This window comes from Pinus tabuliformis, chromosome 3_2 (genome assembly GCF_031772625.1).
Source record: "Pinus tabuliformis cultivar Carrire ecotype Pingquan chromosome 3_2, CPIR1, whole genome shotgun sequence".
Lineage (NCBI taxonomy): Eukaryota > Viridiplantae > Streptophyta > Pinopsida > Pinales > Pinaceae > Pinus > Pinus tabuliformis.
This window is the reverse complement of record NC_142302.1, coordinates 1,203,297,646-1,203,308,020: the sequence shown is the minus strand read 5'-3', so window position 1 is coordinate 1,203,308,020 and position 10,375 is coordinate 1,203,297,646. Positions and strand designations below refer to the sequence as shown.

Sequence of the window (10,375 nt, the reverse complement as noted above, 5' to 3'; positions counted from 1 at the left end):
CTTTAATATAACAACATATTATAATAGTTATAATATAATAATATACCAATTTGACCAGAACTATAGTGCATAGTAATTATTAATATTTATACATATTATATTCTACTATATAGCTAACTAGGTAGTATTAACTATATCATATATACAATATTATTATGATATTATATTAAAAAATATTATAATGATATTTAAGTCGTTATTATTATTATTGAAAATGAAAAATAATCAAAATTAAAAGGGAATAAAACTTATATATAAATATATATGTGGAAAGGGAAAGAACTTATATATATGGAAAGAGATTTTCAATTGTTTTTTCCTTAAAGTTAATGATCTTATAATTTGGATTTAAGACATCTGTGATATATATCTTTAGACATAGTTACGGAAGAATCCACAATAAAACTTAATTTTCATCAACGTTTCAAATCCCAACTGGGATCCATCATCAAAACTTAGACTTTCTTGAATACTGATAGTAAACTTTCTTAAATAACATATAAAATATTTTCACATTTAATTTTTTAATAATACAAATGTTAAATTATAATTAAATATATATTATAAAATACAAGACGTAATTGCTTCAGTAACTAAAAATAGCTTGATGAAAGCTTTCATGAAAAGTGCAACGAATTTTATATCCAATTTTTTATATTTTGATGAAAAAATTGACCAAAGAATAATGGGAGTCGTATTTGAATGCATTGCCTGGCATTGAAGAACACAGTACTCCCGAGAACTGTAATTCATAAAAGTTATAATCAATCGAATCTTGTGAGCGCAAACGGACAATCAACAAATTGGATCATATGTATCAGACTTATTTATAAAGTATCTTTATAGCCTTAAAATTGTTGAAGTGTGTAACGACAGGTTTGGCCACAGTGATGAACAGGCATTGACAAAGGAACGCCTGCAAGACAGGGGTATGCGAACAAAGAGCTATTAAAAAGGTGGTATGGATTGGTATGAATTGTAGCGGTGTGTTAATAAGGTGAGAAAATTTATTACAATTTAGCTGTCAAATTAGTTGTGAATGTGAAGATAGTTATTTTTGGCTGGCTGACTCATTACAATGATTCAATGAAAACCCTACCACTTAGAATAACTCGCTGGTGATCCCTAAGGAAACAGATTTTCACTCCTGCCAGATGCCTTTAAATCTTGGGCGGTTAACCTATTTCCTTAGATCCTAAAATACTTAGTTATTAACGAAAACAATTTTAAAACATACTTTAACACTTTAAAATTATCAGCTAAAAAACCTTTTAAAATTTTCCAATTTAATAACAAAAAAAAAACATGTCATTTCAATAAATTTTTAATTTGACTGAAGTTATAAAATCATAAAAAAATATCATTTCAATATTTTGAATATATGAACAATTTTTTCATATAATTAAAATTAATACTTTAAAATTGCCTCTTATGCTGGAATCCGAAGAGATCATGGAACATCTTTTGAATGTTTGTCTTTTTGCCGATAGTCTTTGGGCTAAGGCCAAATTAAATTAAGTATGGAATCTACAGAACTAGAAAGTTAATCATCATAAAACAAAGATCCCCTTTCCCAAATGGGTTTTGTCAAGAATCTACAGAACTAGAAAGTTAATCATCATAAAACAAAGATCCCCTTTCCCAAATGGGTTTTGTCAAATTAAAACAAAGATCCCCTTTCCCAAATGGGTTTTGTCAAATTAACTTTAGACAGACATTGCTTCCAAAGGAAGCTCTGGACAAGATAACAAGTTGGTTATCGAGGGGTGATTAGGAAGGCTAAGTCTTAAAGTTGCATGTAAGACTCTGGTATCCCAAATATTAATGTGGTAGAGTTCTTAGTCTTGGAGAAAGGTCTATGTTTGGCTATTAACGAAGGATGTCCAAAGTACAATCACAAATATTAATGTGGTAGAGTTCTTAGTCTTGGAGAAAGGTCTATGTTTGGCTATTAATGAAGGATATCCAAAGTACAGATTGATGGTCATTCCTAGTTGGTCATTTTCACTCTTAGAAAATTAATCAATGAGAGTCTTACAGAAAAATGGTCCAAGATTTGGTGACTCGAACATATTATCTCATGCATTTAAAAGTTGCTCTAATTTATTCGTTGTGTCAAAGCTTATCACTGCACGAAGAGGCAATAAAGGGGTTGACTTCTTGGCTAACTTATGGTGCTAGGACTAGGACATTTATCTAACAACAACATGGCTTGAAGGGGTGTGGTTCAACTAGAAGGAATCAGTACAAATTATCTTAGATGCAGATAAAGTGTTGGACATTGGATAAACCAACGCTCCCATATGGTTCGCCACATGGGCTTAATCACCTCTCGTGGATCTGTTAACTATGGATATGCATCCGTTTACTAACACCTACCGGTTTTGGTGTGATGACAATCACGATTCCAACAAGTGGTATCAAAGTCAAAGGTCTCGAGTTTGAATCACACTCGGCTCGTGCTAGGGGGGAGATTGTTGGACATTGGATAAATCAACATTCCCCGTGTGTTTAACTTTGGTGATGCATCTGTTTACTAACACCTGTGGGTTTTGGTGTAACGGAAATTGTGATTCCAACATAAAGGGCCCCCGATTGAGGTGTTGGAAGTCGATACATTGGAGGCTGCCACCCCATTGTCTTCCATCACATTTAAGAGGGGAATGGCATGGCCAACCCACCCCATTAAACACATAGGCGACCTTGCTCTCTCATTTTTCTATTATCTCTGGGCTCCTCCTTTGCTACAAGTGGGACAATTCCCTTGAGTGACAAATAGTCAACACTTGTATTTGACGGAAAATTTGTGAGCTAGGGCTCATTCAGGGGGCTTTCTCTCAGGCTTGGGTGTTGGATTTTTTCCCTAGACTTGACGCGATATACACCTGCATTGTAGGAAATCTGGATTCAAGGAGTGAAGACCTTTGCCTCGTACGCTAGCTGCTAAGAAATGACAAAGGGGAATCCCTAGGGAAAACAAGGGATGCATCTCTCAAGGCATTGACAACAACCTTGGACCTCAACGTTGCAGGAGCGGAATGCATTAATCTTCATACAACTCGCACGTCACAGTCGAGTCGGATATGGAGAGCTAGCCAAAGTCGGGTATATTTCTATATATCAAATCTCTCTATATCATTTCATTCTCTAGTTGCATCGTCAGTTGTTTGATGATAGTTTGTTATGGCTTAAACTCAACCAGGGTGTGCAACGAACTAAACAATGGTGTCTCCAGGTGGTTATTAGACCTTGCTAGGAGGCATTCATCTACCATTCATTCTCATTTGTCTTAATGTTTTCACAGATTACTCTAGAAATCCAGAGTTCCCTTGCTTTTGCTTGTTTCTGGTTTTCACGATCTCAATCCCTTGGGCCTTTGGGTGTTGTGGGTAAGAATTCTAGCTTGGTTATTTCTTACCTAATGCAGTATGCCTTGGAAACGAATGCACTATCACCACCAGTTTGGGGGAAGGGGTCCTCAGGGAAAGTTGTTTGCCCAACCCAAGCCTAGGATGTCGAAACTATCTTCCACTCTGCCGCCCCCTTCGAAATTTATGAGAAAAATTGTCAACTTAAAGCTTTGACTACTAGTGAGATCCAAAAGCTTATTCCGATTCAGAAATCAAAGCAGGAGGTAGCTAATTGGATTCTTGACCCTAGACACATCAGAGAAAGATGGAGCCAGCACTTCAACTACATCATTCTTCATTGGAAGATGAAAATTCTTGTGAGTATGATCTTGAAAGAAAAATATGTAAACAGTAATGATATAATCTCTTCTCTAAATGAAATGAAATAGATGCAACTGTATAAACATTATTGTCTTACTAATTTAGATCTCTGGCTTGCCCACCTTGAAAACCATCTTAGAGAACAAGTGCCCAAGAGCCAACGCCAGTAGCGTCATCAAACTCTTGACATTATGCTTAACCACTTGGCAGTTGTTTTATTTTATATAGTTCAGTTTACGGTTATTAGTAGCTTCTGTGATAATTGTTCTTATTTTGACTTATCAAAATTGTGGTTAATGATAAATAAATATACTTTCCTTAGAAGCAGATTGAAACCAAACTTTGCATGAAAAATAATTATGGGAGGCGTATTACGAAATTTTGAGACAATATAGTTTAAAATTGGCTTATAAACTTTCTGTTTAACATGAAATCGATAAAATTTAACTTTTGATACGTCGGTCAAGCATGGTAGCATGTACCAGTTCAGTGCAGCTGTGCGAGCAGCTCCTTTCATACATAATGATAATTCAATAGGCCTCTTACCACCTTGTCCGGTCATTATGAAGAACAATGCAGAGTACCCATTGGCCATACAACCTTGTCCTGTCATTATGAAGAGCAAAGAAGAATACCCAATGGCCATACAAGATAATATCGCTCTTCAAAATTTAGTTTTTTTACCCTTACCCTGAATTTTGTTCTTAAATTTTTTGTTCTTGCATGTTCAATGCTTCATTCATTATCCACTGAGTTTCTTGCATATCTCTGAACCTTTTTAGTTCAACTCCTCCCATCCTACAAATACTTACAAATATAATATATCATTCTTTGTCATATTTTAATATAAAATTTATTAATTTTTTGCAGTTACACATTTACCATTCTCTATCCATGCAAATTTTTTAATTACAATTCTCTATCCATTTTATTATTTTCTATAATCTTTTTTAATATAGAAATTACTACTTCCTAACTTTCTTAATATAGAATTTTTGGTTATAAATAAAATTCAATAATTACCAATCTCTTACGCGAACCGAATTGAATAGGAAAACACACTTCCAGTTATTGGAAATAAAATCAACATGGCTAAAGAAGAAGTAACTGTTGAAAGGAGATTGTTTTACGTCGACGAAATTATAGAAAATGTAGGTGAGTGGATTCGAGATACAGGGCAGCTGATTTATATTGGCAAATAAAGACAACCATGCGCAAAATTTTAGTAGAGAAATGAAACAGAACATCAAATATGCCCTCAGCTTGCAAAAATGGGCCCACAGAATCAATCAACATGTTACGAAATTTGCCAACTTGGAGTTAATCAACTCAAAAGACTAAGAGGAATCCAGAAGCAGCAAATGATGCCCCTTCAATTTGCTGTTTTTTAAATGATTTCATTCCACATTAATAATGCTATGTAGTAGTCAAGCATAATATTATAAATAAATGTTGAAATTTCAGCCAGTAATAAATAGAACTGGATTACAATATCATTTCTAACGCTTTGTGTTTTTTACCCACAAAAAAACTACTATTACGAATTGGTTTAGCTTGATTAAGAACTAAATTAATAACTACACACATTTATCATTTTGATCTCACTTTAAATTAATACCAAAAAGAAAAAAAAATGATTTCACTTTAACTTAATACAAACATTGAAAACACACACCAAAAAAATGAGAAGCATGATGCATAAATACCTTTAGAAAGCACATGATATCAAATTCATGCAGAAAACTTATTGGAAATCTCTTTGATGGCGACCCCACTATTAGGTTTGGGCAATCCAATATTCATGAAGGAAAATAAACCTTACAAGCAAAACACTGATATAAACCAATAAACATTGCAAGCAAACACATGTCTTGACAATCAAGAAGCAAAAGTAGAAATATGTTCGATTCAGTTTAAGGCAAAATCCATGACCATGACAAACTAACATATTTAGCATTGAAATTAATCCAAGTACGTATTTCAAACTAGATGATGAAGCAACTCGCTGCATAACAAACTGAGATAATCTCCTACATAATCAGAAGTACCTAATTATTATTCTTATTCAAATTAATAGTACTGTCTACACGGCATTGTTGCCCTTATGAAGTGGGGAAATGAAACGGGAGATTTGTTGAATGAGGCGTTGAAAAGACTGAGATTGGGGTCGGAGTATATAGAAGGCGTGATCTTCTTCCTCGAACACCGCAACCTCCACGCTCTTCCCATGCTGCTTCAAGAACTCACAGTACTCGTGGTCGCCGTCTCTCAGCAAATCTTTGCCCCCGATCGCGACCAGCAAGGGAGGCAACGACATCTCTTCCAGCTTTGGCGCTCCGGGGCCCCAAGGATTGCTGAATGGATGATCTCTGTCACTGCCCACCGGCAGAGACAGTCGCCAAAAAGCATCGCTCACCTCCAGATTGACGACCGCGTCGCTCGGGCACTCGTTCTCAGACCGTCTGCGTCGCTCGGAGCCGAAGTAGGGCTGCACCAATATCGAACCTCTCAATTTGATTGGGCTCCAAGCTTCCACACCGCCACGCAGCGCGACAACTTGATGTGCAATGTTGGCACCGGCACTATCTCCCATCAGATACACCGCGGAAAGGTCCGTGTAGGACTTGAGCCACAGGTCGTGTTCGAATTCTCCTCCGTCTCCGGCATGCGAGCTAACCCATTCCAGTGCCGTGATGCAGTCGTTGTAGGCAGCAGGGAGGCGGTGCTCCGGAGCCAATCTGTAAGCCACGGAGACAACGATGGCGCCTACAGTTGCCGCCAACTTGAGACAGAAATTGTGATACTCCGGCACGGCGGGGGAGCCGACGCAGAAGCCGCCGCCGTGAAAATACACGATTACCGGTAGGCGGAACCTTGGTGGTTGCTGTTGGAGGTGAGAAGAGGGCAAGTAGATTCTAACCCATAACCCAAGCTTATCATTCAACGCCCTATCTTTACTCGCGACCTCAATTTCTGCAATTTCTCCCAAGGAAGAGTTGAATAACGTTTGGAAGAGTCGGGGATCCTTTTCACGATATATTGTGCCATCGCTGTACACCTTCAGAGCTCCTCTAATGTTCTCCACTTCTTCCATTCTCCGCTGTCTTTTTGTTCTGTCTCTCACAGAAAGCGGCCAATTTTCTTTTCCAGGATTGTTATCCACAATGTCGTTCGAAAGTAGTGAAACCCAGACTAGTTGCGAAGTGATTCCATGTCCTACTTGTTGGAACACCACGCAATCAACCGCACTCAACTGCGTTTTGGGTACTTTGCTTCTCAACTGCTAGCTTTAATAGCCTCTGGAGGACCTTGCACTTAAAAGGGGATAGAATTAGAGAAATGAGATAGAGATGATGAGAAAGGATGACAGAATTAAGGATATGGATTAAAAAAATCCACATGAATAGGGATAAGCATTTTAGAAGGATTTCATTGAATCTGGAATTTTTAGCCGCCACTATCCAACACAACACAGGAAGGATTGAAATAAATCCTCGCTGGCAGGACGAAAAACAGAACCAGGAATCTAAGAAACGGCCCTTGACATGAGGAAGAACAGAACCCTGCTTGTAAGAAACCGTCGGTAGAGAAGAACAAATGCGAAACGGCAAACATTTTTCATGCAAGACGTGGAGGTGTAGGATCAGGGCAGGTGTGGTTGGCTGTTGTGACACGAAGAGAGTGAATTAATGTGACATTTGGAAGAATGTTATTTGATATTTACATTTGTTATTGGGCTTTACAGTGATATTGGGGATGTGAATGTTATTAACATACGCTTTAATCAAAATAAGGGAAACTAAATTAGTGATAATAAAGATGATGTAAGTTTTAATCAAAATTAATTTAAGAATCTAATACATGATTATTTATAACAACATACAGATTAAAAAAAATAGTTAGGTATAGTCTTCAATAGCTATGTAACATAGAAAACAGTGAATTATAATTCAAAAAATATAGATATAAAAATATGATAGATCTGAATGGTCATCCTTCATTGAAAGAAGCTACAAGTACAACATCCATAGTGTTCCGTTTCAGTGAGGATTGTCTCCCACGTCGAAGATGCATCTCTATATGTGCCAAATGAGCGTCGAGACTAGGAAGACAAGATTGCAAATGCTTTGAACCCAGTGAATGTTATTGAGATGGAAAATTATCTCATTGTGGTCCTCTTGCTTCTCTGGGATGACTCTTCCCAATATCATCTTCATTTGCTAGTGCATAGTGATAGAATGGAAATATTGATTCCTGTGCCCCTAGTGTGTTAGGGATCGGAGCAACATCAACATGAATCTTAGAGTCAAAGTGGGTGTTCCTATCACGAAAAGATTGCGCTTCAAGCAAGCATATTTTTTCTTGAAATTTTGAAGGGGTAACCACATGGTAGAGGTAAGTAGCACCTTGGGCTTATGACTACGCTCAAGACCATCCAGAGCGGTCGTCACCCCCTGAGCCATGTCTTGGCCACATTCGTTCTCGAGGCATGGTGATAATGAGATGAGTGAAACCAACTGGTGAAGCCCCAAGAGAAAGGAGGAGTTTGAGGGATCAGAAACCAAAGTGAGACCAACACATATAATGCAAAATGTAGGACTTTAGGGATAGGAGTGATAGGTAAGCTACAAGCCACAGGGGAGTGGTATAACCAAGACAGGGTGCTAGGAGGGTAGTCTTGGCTAGGAGTATGACCGGGCCACCTCACCCCTAACTATCAAGCTGAGCTTACCCAAAAAATCATGGACCAAACAACCTAGAGCAATAGAATTGTAACTTGAAGACTAGCTGAAAGAAGTTAAAAGAAGAAGTAATACTAGCATACATGTTGGAGTTGAGCTCCCAAAAACCATAGAATAATTTTGGTACAACTCCTCCCACCAACGAACATGCAAACTACTTGCATGTAGCCCCACCAATACTTGTAATTTGCAAGGAGTCTAGGAAATGGTGTGAAGGGTGGAAGGCCAAACCAAGAGGGTCCGGACCTTCCACAATGGTTAAGCCACTATTGCAGGTGTGAAGGAAAAATCCCACAAGAAACCTGACAATGCACTATTGACATGAGATATCAACAATTCACCCCTAGCAAGTCCAAGAAGTTGAGGAGGTTGAGGGGGCTTTTGGATTAATGCTCTACATTGTCATTAAGCGTTGGCATGTGTGAATGCATGGGAGAAGCTAGCCATGCCATGACCCTCTTTAATGATTGCGGTCATAGCTAGGTGGCATGTCTGCTCTCTTCCCTCCCTAGCACACAAGCTCCATTCTCTTTCTTTCTACGCTGACTGGTAGGTCTCTCGACGTACTTCTTTCTTGCTTTGACACTAGCACCGTCCTTCCTTGCACTAGGAAGCGCATGCCCCTTCGGGACCTTCTCTCCGGCAGCACGCTCGACTAAAAGGCCACCATCGCCCCTACTCCTTTATAGGGGTCGCTCGACCAACGCCTTTTAGTTACTTATTTGAGAGGGGCACCCAATAAGCATCAAGGATAGTACACTCGACTGCCCTTAGTTACTTATTTGAGAGGGGGGCCGCCATCGATTTGGAAGCTCGACCATCGCCATCGCCGATTCCTTTTCCGAGCGAGAAGGGGGATCAATTCTTGGTTGGAAAAAGAGGGGGGCCGGCCCTCTCCCCCCGAGGGTCGAGCGCTAACATCCCCATCGAGATTTGATGATTGTTGGTGATGAGATTGTTGAGTTGATCCCACCACTTTGACCAAACTTCATTACTCTAAGGGGAAGCAAGGTAAAAATTATAGTCCTTACATCCCAATTTTTTGACATAATCTACCACTTTGTTCTCAGATATCTGATAGTATGTGAGGATGATAATAGAGAGAGAGGGGATTAGAGAATTAATACGAGAGATGAAGTTTTATAGTCTCCAATAGCGGAAGTTATTTTTTTAGGGAGGATCCGTTAAGATATATCTTAAGAGTGTTTGTAACCAAATAAAATTTTCATCCACTTGGATCTTTGTAAATCTATTTACAATAGTGATGTATAGACCATACTCTAAAGTAAAAAAAAATGTCATATTATTACTGGTGACTCCAAAATTATCAATACACAAAAATATGGCTTTCCCATAGCAGCTCCTTAATATGTATCCAAACCAGGCAATATTAGATTTCCTTTTGATGCCCCATCAAAATTAAGTTTGATAAACCTCATTGGGGGAGGGTGAAGTTCTCTGGAGAGCCAATTCCAAGATGAAGGTGAGTAGGGGTTTTAGGTGGATACATCACTTGGGAAAGCTCAAGGTTGGTTAAGATAGCTGACTCATGCAGGTTTTCTTCCCAATCTGATTGAAGGGCGATTATGAGAATATGATGGAACAATGTTACCAAATTAACAAGAACTTTACCAACATCTCATTTTTTGGAGGTCACATTAAATCATGATTTTCATGTTGATTTTGAAAAGTGGTAATGCAACATCATTTTTTCATTTCAGGTTTAAATCTTCATTTCTTAACCATGGCATTTAAAACCAAATATCATGATTATGAAATATATGAAAAACCACATTGAAATGCAAAAGTGGTGATGTAGCTTGATCCTTTTTTTAGGGTTAAAATTCATATATTTTTCAATCATGACATTAATGACCAATTGTCATGACTATGAAAGACGCG

At 38.0% G+C, this 10,375-nt stretch overlaps 1 pseudogene; it reads right to left on the bottom strand.

Annotated features, from left to right (window-relative positions):
* Nucleotides 1-5,680: 5,680 nt before the first annotated feature.
* LOC149185075 (strigolactones hydrolase CXE15 pseudogene) lies at nucleotides 5,681-7,304 on the bottom strand (annotated as a pseudogene).
* Between the last annotated feature and the right edge of the window lie 3,071 nt (nucleotides 7,305-10,375).